Source organism: Stenella coeruleoalba (genome assembly GCF_951394435.1).
Source record: "Stenella coeruleoalba genome assembly, chromosome: 17".
Lineage (NCBI taxonomy): Eukaryota > Metazoa > Chordata > Mammalia > Artiodactyla > Delphinidae > Stenella > Stenella coeruleoalba.
This window is the reverse complement of record NC_137163.1, coordinates 38,619,688-38,637,710: the sequence shown is the minus strand read 5'-3', so window position 1 is coordinate 38,637,710 and position 18,023 is coordinate 38,619,688. Positions and strand designations below refer to the sequence as shown.

General features: G+C 41.5%; 1 protein-coding gene across 10 annotated transcripts in view; it reads left to right on the top strand.

Annotated features, from left to right (window-relative positions):
* Nucleotides 1-18,023, top strand: part of CPQ (carboxypeptidase Q) — a 487,312-nt gene that overhangs the window by 67,544 nt on the left and 401,745 nt on the right. For 2 of the 10 annotated variants that reach the window (XM_079901124.1, XM_079901126.1), the window contains exons 1-2: nucleotides 14,932-15,529; nucleotides 15,640-15,713. The exons of 5 other annotated variants lie outside the window; for them this stretch is intronic. The gene's annotated coding sequence lies outside the window, so the exon portion shown is untranslated. Of the gene's footprint in view, nucleotides 1-14,931; nucleotides 15,530-15,639; nucleotides 15,714-18,023 lie in introns of those variants that run through there. 3 more of the 10 variants (XM_079901128.1, XM_079901125.1, XM_079901123.1) reach the window with 2 other exon arrangements.

The window sequence follows — 18,023 nt, the reverse complement described above, 5'->3', positions numbered from 1 at the left end:
CTGGCCCGGGCCCAGTCTTCCTCTCCACATCCTCTAGCTCAGCCATGCACGTGGGAGGTTTGCTCTGAGAAGGCCCCCGCTTTGGCATTGCCATTCTCACCTGGATCCTTGTCTCTCGCTTTACTTTGTCTGGAGCCTGGATTCTTTGGTGACCCACTGAAAACTGAAGTGCTGGCAAGATGGCAACGCTCTAGTCCCTGGCTGGCATGGGAAGGGGCAGTTGCAGAGTTGCGGAGTTCACAAGAAGGCTCCTTCTGCCTGTAGATGGTCGGTTCCTTCCCTTCCCCTCCCTTCCCCTCTCTTTCCTTCCTTCTTCACTCATACTGTAAACAAGTGTCTTTTGTGGTCTATTTCATGCCATATTTTTCACATTTTTGTGCTTTTTTTGGGGGGTGATTACACTGTTTAAAATGGCCCTCAAGTATAGTGCTGAAGTCCTGTCCAGTGTTCCTAAGTGCAAGGAGGCCTTACGTGGAAAGTACACGTGTTAGATAAGCTTTGTTCAGGCATGAGTTATAGTGCTATTGGCGGTAAGTTCGATGTTAATGAATCCATAGGTGTTATATGTGGTACCTTTAAAAGAAACACACATAAAACAAAGTTGTATATTGATAAGTTGACAAAAACATTGTAACCTAGGGCTTCCCTGGTGGTGCAGTGGTTGAGAGTCTGCCTGCCAATGCAGGGGACACGGGTTTGAGCCCTGGTCTGGGAGGTTCCCGCATGCCGCGGAGCACCTGGGCCCTTGAGCCACACAACTACTGAGCCTGCGCGTCTGGAGCCTGTGCTCCGCAACGGGAGAGGCCGTGACAGTGAGAGGCCCGCGCACCACGATGAGGAGGGGCCCCCGCTCGCCGAAAAAGCCCTCGCACAGAAACGAAGACCCAACACAGCCAAAAATAAATAAATAAAATAAAAAACAAAAACAAACAAAACATTGTAACCGGAGGGTCACAGGAACCTAACCCCGTATTTCCCTAGGAGCCATGATTTAGTGTGCTATGGTTCAGTGTTTGTGGCGACTTTATAGAGCGTAACTACCATGAATAATGAGACTCAATTATATCTCTCTTTCTGGCAAAGATGATAACAGATATCTCCTTACCATCTAAGTTTGGCTAGACATACAGCCATCATTCTAAGCCTAAACGCTGCCACTCTGCTATACAGGTTTTGTTTCCTCACTTCATAAAATCCCTTCATAAAATACACTTCCCTCACTTCATAAAATATACAATATCTTACATGGTCCCTAGCAAGTGGTTGGTGCTCAGTAAATGCTTATTGAATGAATGAGTGCATAAATGAATAAGTGAATGCTTCATATCTACAAGGTAACCTAGTCTAGTATTTGACATCTTGAGAAATACATGAATTGATCTGGGAGTCAATATTTTCTTTCTTTTTAGGTAAGCCATAAAACCTTTAAGTTGCCTTCTAGTTGATTATATACTATTTGTGTATAGTATATAGTCCAGTTCCCCAATCTGGCTATTGGGACTTTCTGAATGGAATTTTATGGTTTGCCGTATAGATTGTTTATTTCCCTCAGTCCTGTCTGATAAGATTAAGGTCCATTTGGCTTGGATAAGAGTGCACTATTCACTTACCAAGAGCACTTTGATAAACCAGGAGGTTATCAGCTACTTGTGTGGATACCCTGTAGTCTGTTTGGCTGTCGTTGGGTTCAGAGGTCAAGAATCACCGACTTGGAGAGGTAGATTATGTAAGGGATTCTGGCCCCTGAAGAACCTTATAAATGCCCGGGGACCTATGGAAGTGGAAATTTTTGTTTCATTTATTCATCTGTTCAACAAGTATGTTGAACAAGTATTTTGGTGCTGTCATTTATAATATAAAAAATGTGACTTCCCTGAGATTGCAGCTGTTCTGTGGCATATTGGAAAATAGTCCTATTTTCCAATATGCCTATATTGTATTGGAATATGCCAAATGCCAATATGCCAAAATATTGTATTGTATTGGAAAATACTCCTATTTTCCAATATGCCTATATTTCCTATGAAAGCAATACATTTCATAATTTATTCCTTAAATATTCATTGAGTACCTGTTATGTCCAGGCACTTGGGATATAACAACAGACAAAGCCTCTGCTCTTTGAAGTTTACATTCCTTCAGGAAAAGCAGACCCTGAACAATCCGATTAGAGAAGTACTCTCTCCTTTGGCCTTGTTCCTAACCCAGCCAGTTTCTCTCACATCACCTGTTTGATTGTCCCCATATTATTACATAACATTATCTTGCTTTTCGGGGGGTCTGTTTGCTTATTGTCTGTCTCTCTTTTCATATAGATATGTAGCTCCAAGAGAGTGGAGACCTTGTTTTCCTGTTGCTGAATTTTCATCACCTAGACTAGTGTTTGGTCTAATAGTGGGTGCTTAATAAATGTTTGTCCTTATTTAATTATAATTGTGGTGATGCTATGAAGTGTATTCCTAGAGATTTTGACTTAGTGCAAGGAATCAGGAATGTGTCTTTAAGAAAATACTGATTGAACTGAACTCTGAAGAAGTAAGAATTGACTGAAGGCAGCAAGGAGGGTATAACCCAGGCAGAGGAATCAGGACAAAGCATGGCATGTTGGAGTGTGTGAGATAAAGTCAACATATCTGGAGTTCAAGAGTAGGAGAATACATGAGAAGAGCCTATAAAGGCAGGAGAGGGCAGGACATTGAGGGATTTCAGGCTGTGTGTAGGGATTTAAAGTTTTATCCCATGAGCAGTGGGAAGCAATTGAAGAACTGCAAACAGGAAATCAATCTTGTGGCTCTGTAGATTGGAGGGAGACAAATAAGTGTGACCTTTTGTGGTTCTGAAGATCAGGCATTCAGTTTTGGAAATCTTGAAGTCGAAGTACCTGTAAAACATCTCCAGTTGGAGATGTCAAATAGACGATTGTGTATACATGTTATTGGGTTCAGAGAAGAGGTCTGAAGTGAATATACATATTTGAGTGACAGCACTGTAGATGGTGTTTGAAGTCAAGGGTATTGATGAATTGGTTAGGGAGAGAGTATAGACTTCAAAAAAGAGAGTCTCAGTCGTGGGGAACTTCAACTTTAAAGACCTGACAAAAAGGATGAACAGGGAAGAATCTTAAAAGCAGGGGGGGCTGAGTTATTGACACCAATTTCTATAGCCTCTCTAAACAGTTTTGTTGTCAGTTGCCCAAAGATAGCTGCATCTACCTCGAGCCTAATCTCTCTACTGGAATTCAACTTAATTTACCATATTTTAATGATTCATTTTCTTGTCCATTCCTTGTATTGTCCTTGAGAGCCGGGACTTTGTCTTTTAAAACGAGATGCTTGAGACCCTAGCATCTGGCACACTGACAGCTTAGTAGCCAAGGAATATGTCTGTGTGAGTGGGAATAAAGATCCTCCTTAGGAAAGATGAGTAAGAATGGAAAGCAGAGTTCTTCTCACATAGCTTCTCTGTATGGCAACCGTAGACACTTAATTTTAAGAATTTTGTCTGTAACTGAAATGGTGACTTTCAGGTATCAGCAAGCATATGGGAAGCTTTCTGGGGGCAGAGGAATCCAAATTCTTCATCTATGGTGTCTTTGCATGGATTTGCTCCTACTCTAAGACCTATGGCTGCTAGAAGTTATTTGCAGAAGCTGCTGCATCAGAGTCTGGGAGCCACCTCAGAACGCTGGCCCGCTCAGGTCTACCAGTAGGCCTTTTCTCTCTTTTCCATCTCCTCTTTTTTCTTTGGCTGTGCTGCGTGGCTTGAGGGATCTCAGTTCCCTGGACCAGGGATCGAACCCATGTCCCCTGCAGTGAAAGTGCAGAGTCCTAACCACGGGACTGCCAAGGGCAGCCTTCCATCTCCTTCTCGATTGTGTACTGCCACTCTCCCTAACTACATGGATCCTTCTTTTTCCTTTGCCCAAAGAATCCCAGGGGTATGTCTCACAATTATAGGCATTATTTTACTCAGGTTTTAATTATAGTTTTGTATGGTTAGTGCTGCTCTTCTCCATGTTCCATTCTGAAATATATTACTTCATTTCATGCAATTTTTACCTTTGATAATGAATGAGGTTTCTGTATTCTCTGTGATAATGGCTCTAACGATGCTAATATGATCGATGGGCGAAGGTGAGTGGGCCGTGCTGCCCTCCCATAGTTCCTCATTCCTGCGGGGGTGTCTGTGCTAGCATAGCCTGCCACGTCCATGTTTGGAGATTGGCTCTTTTTCCTGGGCTGAAGCAACAGCTGCAATATTGAAACGTTGCTGTCAGCTAGTGATCCAGTCCTTGTTGCCTGGACCGTGCTTTAATTCGTGATCTTTGCTGCCTGAATTTTCTTTTCTCGAGACTTACTGTTTTGTTCTTAACCTGTGGAATTTTATGCTTACTTGACCTGGGGAATTTTTCTTAAGTTCCTGGTTTTGAACCAATGCCTCTGTACTTTTAAGCCAGCTATGTGTTTTTCAGCCTCTGCCTGTTATGTTTCTCATCTCCAGAGTGACTTGGATGATTGGGCATTTTGTTAGCTTTGGGGAAAAGCATCAGCGCGACCTGCGTGACTGGAAAGAGTGGGACTTAGCTTTTGAGGGTTGGGGGGTGAGTGTGTGGAGGGTGTTGGGGTAGAGAGTCTTTTTTTTTGCGGTACGCGGGCCTCTCACTGTTGTGGCCTCTCCTGGACCGGGGCATGAACCTGTGTCCCCTGCATCGGCAGGCGGACTCTCAACCAACCGCGCCACCAGGGAAGCCCTGGGGCTAGAGAGTCTTAGGGGCTACTTTGGAGGGGGACTTTCAACAAAATAAATTTCACTGATTTCAAATCAAGATGAATATGAAGTTCTGTCTACATGAGTGAAGACCAATTTTTAAAACATTTGAAGGCATACATTTAAGGTGACAGCCTAATGTTAAAATGGGAAGTTATGATTCATAAGCAGTAGTATAATTTTGAATAACGTGACCTCGTTCATCGACACTAACTTGCTTTATGTCTTCAGGTTTCATTATATTAGTACTGTGAATAAAACCCAGCAAAGTTATAGAGGAGGATGTGATTTTGATTTTGTTTTATTCAATAGTCATTACTTACATCCCTTTTACATTTTTGCAAATTTTAAATTGCAGTAGTGATCTTGCTACTCAATTTGCCTATTGCTTACGACTATAACCTTCTGGAATAGCCACAAATATAGGAGAAAACTGAAATAAAAACCTTTGAGCTCAATGAAAATATCTTCCACAAAGCCCATGGTTTGACTCGGTAAAACCAGAATGGCATTTCCTTTTTTGTAATAGGCCCAGAACTTACTTGATTTAGTTAGATCTATGACATTTTATTTATTTTCTCCTGGAAACATATAGTTTTTACTTTTGACCTAGGAAAGAAAAGGAGGCTTATGGCTTTAAAAACAGCCCTGCACAAAGTTATAGGCCTGAAAGCATAATTGAAGAGCGTCACTGAGGAGATCAGTAGAACTTTCTGTGATAACGGAAGTGTTTGTCTGCACTGTCCAGTACAGTGGCCGCTGGCCATGTGGCTGTTGTGACTGAGAAACTGAATTTTAATTTTTATTTCATCTTAATTAACTTAAGTAATCACATGTGCATAGTGGCTACTATCTTAGATGGCACAGTTCTAGATCATTGTATTAGCTTCCTATTGCTGCATTTAAAAAATTATTCTAAAATTAGTGGGTTAAACAATACGATTTTATTTTCTTACAGTTCTGTGGGCTAGAAGTCTGGCATAGGTCTCACGGGGCTAAAATCAAAGTGCTGGCAAGGCTGCTTTCTTTTCTGGAGGCCCTGGGGAGAATCCATTTCCTTGCTCTTTCTAGCTTTTAAAAACAGCCCACATTCCTTGGTTCATGGCTCCTCCCCTCCATTTTAATGCAATGTTACATCTGTCTGTCCCTTTCTTCCATAGTTCTGTCTCCCTCTGACTCTCTTCTTCTGTCTCTCTCTTCCTCTTTTAAGGACCCTTCTGATGACACTGGGTTCACCTGGATAATCCAGGATAATCTCCCTGTTTAAAAGTCAGATGCTTAGCAACCCTAATTCCTCCTTTCTGTGTAACCTAACATATTCATAGGTTTAGAGATTAAGAGTTGGACATCTTTAGGAGTGCTTTATTCTGCATACCACAACGTCTTGTGAATACGGAGCCATCTAGTGAAAGGGCAGGCTAAGCCCTATGCATCTTTATCACATTATTTGTTGAGCCTATACCTGTTTTTCATTCACCACAGTACAGTTCTCATAATGATTTTAGAACAACAGAAATTTAACTTTAAAAGGGACCTCATATGATACCTAGCCCAATCTTCTATCCCGTAAAGTATCATTCTATTCTATAGAATCTATAGTTCATTTAGTGTCTGTCAATAGTTTCCTATGAAGGGTACTCCCTACTTAGCAACAAAATCAGTTGCACTGTTGTATAGCTTTAATTGTTTTGTCATCCTACCATCTGGTCCTTTATCATCTCTACCCAGTAGCCCTCTGGTTCTGACTTTTGGAACAATGTAGACATACTTTTCCTATGGTGTTACTATCTCAAGAAATGGTGCTACCACCCACACAGTTGTCTGAGCAAAATTTTTCAGAGTCCTGCCTCTCTGTTCACCACTATTAGATATCCTAAAATATACAACTCCTAAAATATCTCTCAGGTTTCTCTACTTTTTTCGTTTTAGTAACTATACTTTTCAGTCCTAGGATGTAAAAGTTTTTAATAGTTTCCATTCCTCTACTTATAGTCTCATTTGTTTAATAATGAAAACCATATTTTTTTTCTTGAATTCTCTGAGCATATATATTTTCGTTTAATTTCTTGAACACATTTATAATAATTATTTACAAGTTTTTGATGAATCCAACACCTGGGCCGTCTTGGGGTCAGTTTCTATTGATTACTCTTTTCTTAACTATGGACCACATTTTCCTTTTTCTTTGCAGATCTAGCAATTTTTGATTGTATGCTAGATATTGCAGGTGATACATTTTAGATATTATGTGGTCTGTTATCTTCCTCTGAAAATATCTTCCTCTGAGGAGTATTTTTTCTTTTTTGAAGGCAGTTGCAGTGTTTTTTTTAGAAGTCACTTGATCACCTTGAACTTGGATAAGCTTGGATATGCTTTGCTAGAATGGTTCTTTGGAAAGCTCTATGTGTTTACCTAAGCCTCTCTAACTTACTGGGACTTCATTTATAAACTCTGTTTCCTTTGAAGATCTTGTTAAGGTTTAGTTTTAGGCTTTTCTTGGGAAGGTCTAGAGTAGTCTGTACTCTAAGGCAGTGTTCTCAATCTTTTTAAAATTATTGCCCGTCAAGGAGACTTTTTAGACATTTTCACTCCTTCCCCCCATCTTTGACCCTGCCCCCACTTCTCCACTCCCCTTGTGAAGTTTTAATACCACAGATATAACTATATACCTGCTTATGAGCTGTGTAATATCTAAGATGTTTTTCACTCCCTCTCCCCTCCCAGAATTAATTTTCACCCTTTTGGTGATATCATCCTTGTTGAGCGTACATGTCAGAGGGTGTGGTCCCTATTCGTAAGGTGAAGCCTTTTTGGTGTTTCTGCTGGATGCCCAGGGGATTTATGAGGTGATAATGAGATTTTTCCTCTCGGGCTGTGCAGAATGCCAGTGTCTTACACCAAGGCTCAAACTCTAGTTTTTTTGTTTCTTTTTCAAACCTATGGCAGCCACTCTCTGGGAAGCTTTAGGTAGTCTCACCTGGGGCTGTACAGTCCAGCCCTCAGCTAAGGACTTGCAGGGACACCACATGGACTTCCAGGGCCCCTTGTTATACAGCTTCCTTCTCTCTAGTGCCCTGCCTTGCAGATTCCAACTCTTCAAATTCAGAACTCTGTTTTCTCAATTCGGTGAGCCTGCTGTGCTCTGCTTGGATTCTAGCTGACTTTGCTGTTTTTGGTTAAGTTGTTCCTAGGCAAAGAGCTGGACAGTTGGGGTCACCTTGCAAATTTTTCTTCTCTCAGAGGTTGCAGGCTTGCACTGCTTCTTTTCCAATGTCTGAAAATTGTTGCCCTTATTCAGTTTTATGGTTCTATGGCAATGGTGGGAGGGTTAGTCCTGTACCAGTAACTCCAGTCTCTCTGACTTCTATTGGAAGCAGAAATCCTTCCTCTACCTCTTTTAGTCCCCATCCATAGCTAGTACAGGTGATAATCATTGCCCTAGGATTAAAACAATAGCATTTTAACTAGTCTCCTGGTCTCCTTACTTTCAGCCCCCATACAACTTCTAGAGGGAGCTTTCTAAAACACCAGTCTCTTCTGTAATTTCACTGTTGGAAACCCTTCTTAGGAATTCTGTTACCCTTAGGATAAAGTTCAGAATCTCTAAAGTGACTCATGGTCCTCCCTCTTTGACTCATCCCCTAGCTTCCTCTCCACCTTTGGGTTTTGTTGCCCTATCTTGAACGCTCGTATGTGGCACACTGATCTTTTCCAGTTGTCAATTGTGCACTGGTGTCACTTGCCTTTGTACGTTTATTTTCCTGTGTCTGGAATCCCCACATCCCTGACTTCCCACCTTACTTGGCTAACTCTTGCTCTTCCTTTAGGTTGCAGGACAGAATTATCTTTTTCTGGAAGGCCAATATAGGTTTCCTGCTATCTGAAAGTAGAGCATTCCTATGAAACCTATGAAGCCAAAATGACTTAAAGCGAAAAGGCAGTTACAGCGTATCTTGCTAACAGATGCACAAAGTAAATTGAGATAAAGCACACATGCTCACAGACACGGTTCAGAGCTATGGCGGCTTGATGCTGAGATGCTGAGTGCAGTTCCCACGGAAGGAGCTTGGCGCTGCCACTCACTGCTCCGCGTGCGCTGCTTGGGGTGCGTGCTGCCTCTGTAACAGTTTGCTGCGAAACAAACGCTGAACCTTTGCGTTTTGCCTTTTGTCGTAAAAGTGAAATTCCTCTTTGAATTTCTTTTGGTTAGCAAAAACCGGTATTAATGTAGGTCTTTTGTAAAAGCAAAGTGGTATAAAGTGAACTTTTGAGAAGCGCGAGATCCTTGTACCAGGACAGAACCCCTTCTTTATGCTTCATACACTAGCTTAGTGTAATTATTTTCACAGTTCTATTTTTCCTCTTTACTCCCTTAGGAAATATGCTGTATAAAGGCGGGAATTTGATCCGTCTTGTCTGGTGCTGTATCCACAATGCTTATAAAATGCCTGGTGCATGAACAGGCATTCTGTTAATATTTATTTGTTGAATGAATAGATAAACAGATCATGCTTATTTCCTTTTTCATTTGACTGCTCTTCAGATATACAGAATAGCTATTGTGGTTCCTTAATCTTCACTTCTTCAGGCTATGTATCCAGAGATCATAAAAGAAAAGTTTAAATGTCTATAGCAGGGGTTGACAAACTGCAGCCAGATTTGGCTGGCTGGCTGTTTTGTAAATAAAGTTTTATTGAAACACAGCCATGCCCATTCTTTACAGATAGTCCGTATCTTTTTTAAAGTAAATAATTCAATCACTTTCTTTTAAAATCAGGATCTAATGGTTTTTAAAAATTGATTTTATTTAAAAATATTCAATTGACACAATTGTCCAAGAATATGCCAGTCATGCATATTAAATGAAATACAGCAGTGTTTTAAATGACCCGAATGATCTCCCTGACACAGGGGATTGTTTTATTAATCCTTATGTGTACGTCCCAGCTTATGGTGGTTCCACTTATGATTTTTTGACTTTACAGTAGTGTGAAAGCAATATGTATTCAGTAGAAACCATACACTCAGTTTTGAATTTTGATCTTTTCCCAGGTTAGCGATATGTGGAAAATATTTTCTGGTGATGCTGGGCAGCGGTAGCATGGGCAGCTTTCAGTCAGCCATGTAACTAACCACAAGGATAGACAATTGATATTCTTACAGTCATTCTGTTCCCAGACAACCATTCTGTTTTTCACCTTCAGTATAGTATTCAATAAGTTACATGAGTTATTCAACACTTTAGTATAAAATAGGCTTTGTGTTGGATGATTCTGCCCAACTCTGGGCTAATGTAAGTGTTCTGAGCACCTTTAAGGTAGATTAGGCTAAGCTATGAGTTTAGTAGATTAGGTATATTAAATGCATTTTTGACTTAAGATATTTTCAGTTTACGATGGGTTTATCAGGACCTAAACCCAAGCTGAGGAAGTTGAGGAAGATCTGTAGACTGAAAACTTATCCTCTTAGTTGAGTGTTATTTAGACTGGTGGCTTTGAAATTCTCCTCCCCTCATTCTGTTTGTTATAAGCAATGAAGTCTTTCCAACAAACGAAATCTTAGGAGGACGCTCAATTTATAAAACACATAAAGGGAGCAGCTGTGGTTTAAGAGGGCTAGCGCTGGATCCCTATCTACTTGGTCCCTGTTTTATTACCCCATCCCTCCCGCCCTATATGGGCACCTTTGTAGTATCCTTGAAGAGTGAAAACCACTGTTTATGGCATCTCCAGGACAGAATTTTGAATTGGTCTGGTTAGCAGGTCCTGCTTCTGACATAGGTATAAAAACACTGTTAGTGCCTGTTCAGAGTTAGTCTCACTGCTGTGTTCTGTGGTGCTGCTGTCTTGATTTTTCTAGCTCCTTGAGTCCTAACAGTTCTTTAACATCTCACCTAGTTTTCCGGCTTCAAAAGACCCCTAACTTGCAGCTAAGTGTTGTAAAAAGGTAACTCACAGACTCACTGCCTTCCAGATACCTGGTCTTTTCTCACCTTTGGCAGCTGAGGGCTCCTTGAACCAGGGATGACACATTCAAATGCTTATTTGATCCAGGATGGGAACACTAATGAGTGACCCAGGATTCGTGTGACACCATCAGGAGAAGCGGGACTATGGTGACCTAATGACCGGTTAGCCACTTCTCATGGGGCTGCTCCCATGTCTTCTGATTTTTCCAGAAAAAAAATAGAAATCCAGATTTTTATATGAAATCTCCTGACCTTTTAATGTCGCTAATTGTTCTGATATTTGGAAAAACACTGTGCAGGCCAAACAAAATATATCTGACCTGGATGCAGCCCACAGATCACTCATTTGTCACCTCTGCCTCAAAGGTTGGCTTATCTGCCCTGTGCTTTGGCTACTGCCTGGTCTCAGCCCCTATCTGCTGTTCCTACCCGGGTGTCACCTGCCTCTTGGGGTAATAGTTCATTGAAATGGCTGTCATGTTAACCTTGACTTCCCAGTCATCTGGAACTGAGAATAGGCAGGACAATGTCTGAGCACTTAGCCTTACTGCTTGTCTTAAGTACTTTTACCAAATGCTGGTGCTTGGGAGGCCTGACTTGTTTTGATACTTTTAGTAGAAGAGAAATGTTATATGGAAGGATACATTATGTTGAAAAAGTAAAAGAGGCCAGCATTTTTTTTTTTTTTTTTTGTGGTACGCGGGCCTCTCACTGTTGTGGCCTCTCCCGTCGTGGAGCACAGGCTCCGGACGCGCAGGCTCAGCGGCCATGGCTCACGGACCCAGCCGCTCCGCGGCATGTGGGATCTTCCCGGACCGGGGCATGAACCCGTGTCCCCTGCATCGGCAGGCGGACTCTCAACTGCTGCGCCACCATGTAAGCCCGAGGCCAGCATTTTATTATTCAGTGACTCTTTGCCCTTTAGGGTTTCTCTGCTTCATTGTGCTCTAATGTGAGTCAGGTGACTCCAGTGTAATTAGAAATTGGATTTTCCCTCCTTTTATCCTAATAGATTGATAGGCTAAAGAGCAGTCCGTTTTTTTATTTATAAAAAAAGGTGTTTAACCGTCTTAGAATTTTCTCTACCTTTTGATTTGTGGATTTTAGGCTTTTGAGCATTTTGGGCATAGCCTTGAAACAGAAAACCTTTGCCTTCCTTGGGATTATTTGACACGTTCTGAGGGTAGATGTGGTCAGTATCATCTTGGGAAACCGAGAAAGCACTTTATAAATCACAGAGTTTTCTCTCTTCTTGAGTCAGTATCAGAAATATTTTCTGAGCCAGCTGTGCTGGTCTTCCAGGTGTGGGATTATAGATGTGGTCCCTGAGATTGAGCTAGTGGAGTTCATCAGAGCACAGGGTCATATGTTTGATCCCCATACATGTCTGTTAACTAAGCCGAAGGAGGGACTCCTGGCTCAGCCTGTCTGGCAAATGTATGGTTTCAGGCTCAAGAAAAATCAGATTAGAGAGTGAGAAATCCTTCATCACTAGGCAAAAAAGGAACTCAAAGCGCGTGTCCTGTTGGATGTATTATGTCATTTGTGGATGGAATCAGCACCTAGATTACCTACATATAGGGAGAACGTTTGCATCACAACAGATGTAATACCCGTCACACAAATTTAAATAACCAGTGGAAACCAGTGGCTTCCAAGAAATCTGGGAAATGACAGGGAGTCTTACAGCTGACGGAGCTGGGGTGGACCTCCATGGAACTCTGAGTATGCTAGAGAGCTCTGTGTGATTCCTTGTTAGGTGTGAAGCCATGCGTGTGCACCTTGAGACAACACTTTTCCCATGCAGGGTGGGTAAAAGGGTGGAGAGAGTTGTATTGGGCATAGTGTAGACCCTCATCCTATGGCTGCCTTACACACCTTGTAGATTTGGACATCCTGGTTTCACATCTCCTGAGCATTTTCCTATGGAAGTCTTCATTATAGGAAAGAGTATTTTCTAGCTGTGCCTATTTTTCAGGGATGAGAATTAAAAAAATTATTTTTTATTATGAAAAACTTCAAACAAAGTAGTTAGCATATAATACTGAATATATACACATCATCTGGATTTAATAATTGTCAACATTTTGCCATATTTGCTTCATCATTTTTGTTTTATTGCTAGTGTTATATCATCCCTACATATTTCTCTAAAAATATGACTATTTCCTGCAGTACCATATACTATTATTGCTCTTATTAAAATGAGCTGAAATTCCTTAATATCATCTAATACTTGATCCATATTCAAATTTCCCATTTGTCTCCAAAGTATCTTTTGTAGTTGGTTTGTTCAGTTCAGGATCTAATCAGGGCCAGTGCCTTTCACTTCATTCTTATGTCTCTTCAGCTTCTTTGCGCTTAGAACAGTCTTTCCTCATCCTTGCTTTTGTGTGTATGTGTGTGTTTGTGTGAACACAGGACATTGACTTGTGGAAGAGACAAGCCAGTTGGCTTATACCATGTCTCATCTCCTGAATTTGTCTGATATTTCAGGATGAGTTTTGATGCTTTATTTGATATTGAAAATGGCCTCGGGTCTGGAGATTGTCAGCAGTTGGGAGACCCTGTACACAGAGGGCCTTGGATAATGAGGAGGATAAACACAAAGGCAGTGGCAGTGTTCCATGTTCCCGTGTCTTGCCCCCTGTCAGAGCTGACAGACGCATGTGAACACTCAGGACCATAGTCCTTTCAGAAGGAATCAGCTAATTTTTTCTCTTTGCTAGGCTAGCACAGAGCTTGAGGATATAATGACCCTACTGGACATATATTTTAAATAACATATCCTGAATAGAACAAGTTAAAACGAAGAGACGGGAAGATGAAAGGAAACTAAAGCTATGAGAAGGCCATAGAAAATTACCAGTGGCCTGAAAGCTTGAGTTTCTTCTCCTCTCCTGAAGTCAACTCATCTCTCTTGGGGGCAGCAAGAAACCAAATTTGGAATAGACAACTGCAGAGGACCAAGTGTCTTGGGAGAAGCTGATGACAGACATTAGGATATTAGACTTGGGAAGATGAACACAGCCAAAGAAGAAAGCTTAGTACAGGGAGGGAAACAGTGAGCTGGTCCAGCTCATCTCTTTTCTCCTTCCCCCAAAAGACTGGTGGTTGTCAGAGGGCCTGTAAAATCTTTCTAATCTTAAAGGTTTTAGAAAACGACTCAATCCTTAGCATTCCTAACCTGGAGCAGGGGATCTGAAACTTGAATGGTATCACGCGGGAAGCTTTACAAAACTACTGATGCCTGGGTCCCACCCTCAGAAATTCTGATGTAATTTGTCTCAGATGTGGCCATGGCAACAGGCGTTTTAAAGGCTCCCCAGGTGATTCTAATGTGCATCTACGTTTGAGACCTACTGACCTAGAGCAATAAACTGTATATACATTAACTTTAAAAAAAGAAAAGACATTCAATTGTCCTCCCTACCTCCATTAAACTTTATGGAATTCCAATGCATAAAAAAGATAAAAGTGGAGGTTCTTCATCTAAGATAGTTCTGAAACCTTGCTCATTGGGCACCATTTACCACTTGCATTACTAATTTTTTCCAAACTCTCACTTCCTTCTTATAGCAGCATCTGCCTAGAACTAAGCTCCAAAGAGGAAGACTGTTCAAAAAAATCACTGATCTAGAGTTTACTGGATTTTAACCATCTAGACCTTGATTTGAACCGTGTCTCTGTCACTTATTAACTGTGTGACTTTGGACAACTATAGCTAAACTCTCTGAGCCTCAGTTCCTTTATCTCTTAGTTAGAGATAATACCTGTCTCACAACTTGTTAACGGAAACGAACGTTGGATATAAGCTAGTGTACTCTTAATACAGGTTGGCTCCTTGGATACTGCAGGCTTTCCTGGAATCCACCATAAGCTTTCAGGTCTGTTCTGGCGTGGGATTGATGGTTTGGTTTAATCTGGGAACTTTCAGTTACCTTTGTATTGTACTTGTACTGTAGGATGAACACGGATTCCCTCTACATATGATGGGTCCAAACTTCTTGATTGACTTGTAGCATCACGGGACCAGATGGGGTGGGGGAGGAGTTGTTCCTTGTTGAATGACGAAGGAGAAGCCAGGAGCTTCCATGAAATGTCTCAGGAAATACTCTGTAACGTGAATGAACTGAGATATTCAGTGGAGAGGGAATCAGGCACAAACCTGTTTTCGTGAGAATGAAAATGGCATGAGGGTCTGTAAATAGTGGTCGTGGATGGGCCGGGGGTTGGGAGGTTTGATGTGGGAAGGAGATCTCTGTGGACCAGACAGAGGTGCAGGTTCATGGATGAGGGAGCATTTTTTTTTTTTTTTTTTTTTTTTTTTACGGTATGCGGCCTCTCACTGTTGTGGCCCCTCCCGTTGCGGAGCACAGGCTCCGGACGCGCAGGCTCAGCGGCCGTGGCTTCCGGGCTCAGCCGCTCCGCGGCATGTGGGATCTTCCCGGACCGGGGCACAAACCCGTGTCTCCTGCATCGGCAGGCGGACTCTCAACCACTGCGCCACCAGGGAAGCCCGAGGGAACATTTTTTTTTTTTTTGCGGTACGCGGGCCTCTCACTGTTGTGGCCTCTCCCGTTGCGGAGCACAGGCTCCGTACGCGCAGGCTCAGCGGCCATGGCTCACGGGCCCAGCCGCTCCGCGGCATGTGGGATCTTCCCAGACCGGGGCACGAACCCGTGTCCCCTGCATCGGCAGGCGGACTCTCAACCACTGCGCCACCAGGGAAGCCCGAGGGAGCATTTTTTGATGAAAATATTTTTGTTAAAAGAACAGTGGAATTTGAAGCAGGTATGTAAAAACACGAACATATTCTCTCCCATTTTGGTATTCCAGTGTGGTTAAACAAAACTCCCAGGTCATATAGACACCTCACTTTTTCCTTTGTGAATATTTTACAGTGTTGCTAAGAAGTGTAATTGACTGATACGAATTTAGCTTCCTCCTCGCCCTCATTCTTCCCAGCCAGACTTTGGTAAGTAGTGAAACGACCGGACGCGTTCAGGGAGATGACAGAGAAGTCAGAGGCTTGGGGAATTACAGAGTTAGATGATCTGTAATTGAATAACGTTGAGTAGAATACACAAATCAAAAGTGTCTAAAATCTGTTAAAGGAAGAACTCATTTGGGTTTGGCCCTATCTCAATGACACTGAACTAGTGTTTCTCAAGTCTCAACATGGCCGTAGGTGGTATTTCCTGTTTATCTTTCACAAGCTGACATCAATTTCCACATCATGTTCTTTGCACACCCCCGACCTCTACAGAATGAAAAATGCTTTTTGGTTTCCTCAGCGTTCACAGTGAAGAACCTTTTCTTTCTGGCATCTGGATAAATGGAGGAATAGCACCCTATTAAAATCGGTGTTTGAGCCAATTAGGATGTTCGGTGGGCTCACTGTGGATTATCTTTAGTATGTTAAATTTTTTTTTTAAGAATGGTTAATTTAATTAATTAATTTATTTATTTATGGCCGTGCCACGCGGCACGTGGGATCTTAGTTCCCCGACCAGGGATCGAACTCGTGCTAGCTGCAGTGGAAGCGCATAGTCTTAACCACTGGACTGCCAGGGAAAGTCCCCTAAAATTTTTTTTTTTTGAATTATCTTATTGACATGTTATTATCCAAAATATGTAAGTTTGGTTGCTAACCCACTTTAACATAGTAGTTGTATTTTTTATTTCCGTTCTTAACAAACAGATGACAAAAAACACTTCCAAGAAGTAAAAAGTGGAAAATGCTTATTTGGGGCAATAAAATCTTTTGGTGATTTGAAATTGAAATCAAGGCAGTTTCTGGCAAAATGTGTTGCTGTCTCTACGGCGGCCTCTTCTCATGTTATCCTCCTGTATCCCCGTGCTGTCTGGCACACCTCCACTCACATCCAGGTTCTGAGCAGGGCCCCCATGTGGCTCTGCTGTCAGAGTTCACTTGCCCAAAGTGTCCCAGTGAGAGCACCCCCTGCAAGGCAATGTTTTTTTTAGCATTCCTCCTTCCAGAAAAAAATATTTTTTTAATGCCTCAGTGTTAGTGAGTTGTCTGAGGAAAGAATCTGATGAAGATAGCTCAGATCAAGTTCTATGTGAGATCAATGGTAGGACTCATTGTTTTATCGCGCTATGAGTATATACCTTTGAAAAGAAGTCCCCTGTGAACCCCAACTAATGCATCTATCTGTTAACAAAGGCATTTTCAGAATTTCAGGTACAGATTTGTTGGCTGGGGCAGAGTGGTGTACAGAGTCTTTTATATAGACTTCTTCAAATCTCTGCACAAGGCTTCTGTTTCAAACCTATTTTAAAGACAGGACTTAAGTTTCAGCTTAATATCACTAAACTCCCTTTTTGTTATACCTCCTCATTGCCAGGACATTTAAAAGTCCCTTCCATTCCTACCAAAGATAAGACATTGGTGACGTCTCAATGTCTGTGCACTTGTGACTATTCTCTGTGTTGGTGAAGAGGTGACATTTGCGGAGTACAGGGATTTCAGTTCCTCACTTTGCATGCAGTTAACAAATGACTTCCTTTATTATGGTCCTGACTTTTCAGTGTGAGGCACATTTTTATTTCCCTTTCACCAGTTTTAACAATGAACTTTTTCAATCCATCATTACTTAATGAAGACATGGATAATAATGAATACGTGGTTCAGATAGTTCTGAGAACAGCCCCGTTCAATAGAAATAGCATGTGAGCTCCATACTAAGTTTGAATTTTGTAGTAGCCACATTAAAAAATAAAAATAAAAAGAGACAGGTGAAATACATTTTTAGTAATATATTTTATTTAATCCAATGTAAAAATATTATTTCAACATGTAATCAATATAAATAATTAGTGAGGTATTTCATACTCTCTTTTTCTTCTCTGTACTTAGTCTTTGAAATCTAGGAGGTAGATTGCAATTACAGCACGTCTCAGTTTGCAGTAGCCATATTTCAAGTGCTCAGTAGCTAAATGTAGCTAGTGACTATATTATTCGTAGACAAAATTTCCGAGTAAGGAGAGTATAGAATTGTGAGCTTAAGGTTTAATTTTAACTAGACTGTATTCTCTGTGAAAAATGTTGAAATATAAACTGATGATTTTTCTCCCCAAGTCTTCTCTGGTGTTCTCCAGTTCAGTAGTTGTCACTGACAGGCTTGCTCTGTATGTTTTTACATGTAGGGATACTGTGTACCTCTAAGAGGTACTAATTACAAGGCACAGACGGCTGTATGCAGTGGTACTGGTTCAGTAACACTGCTCAGTTGTCCATGCCAGAAAGGGAGTTATAGGTATG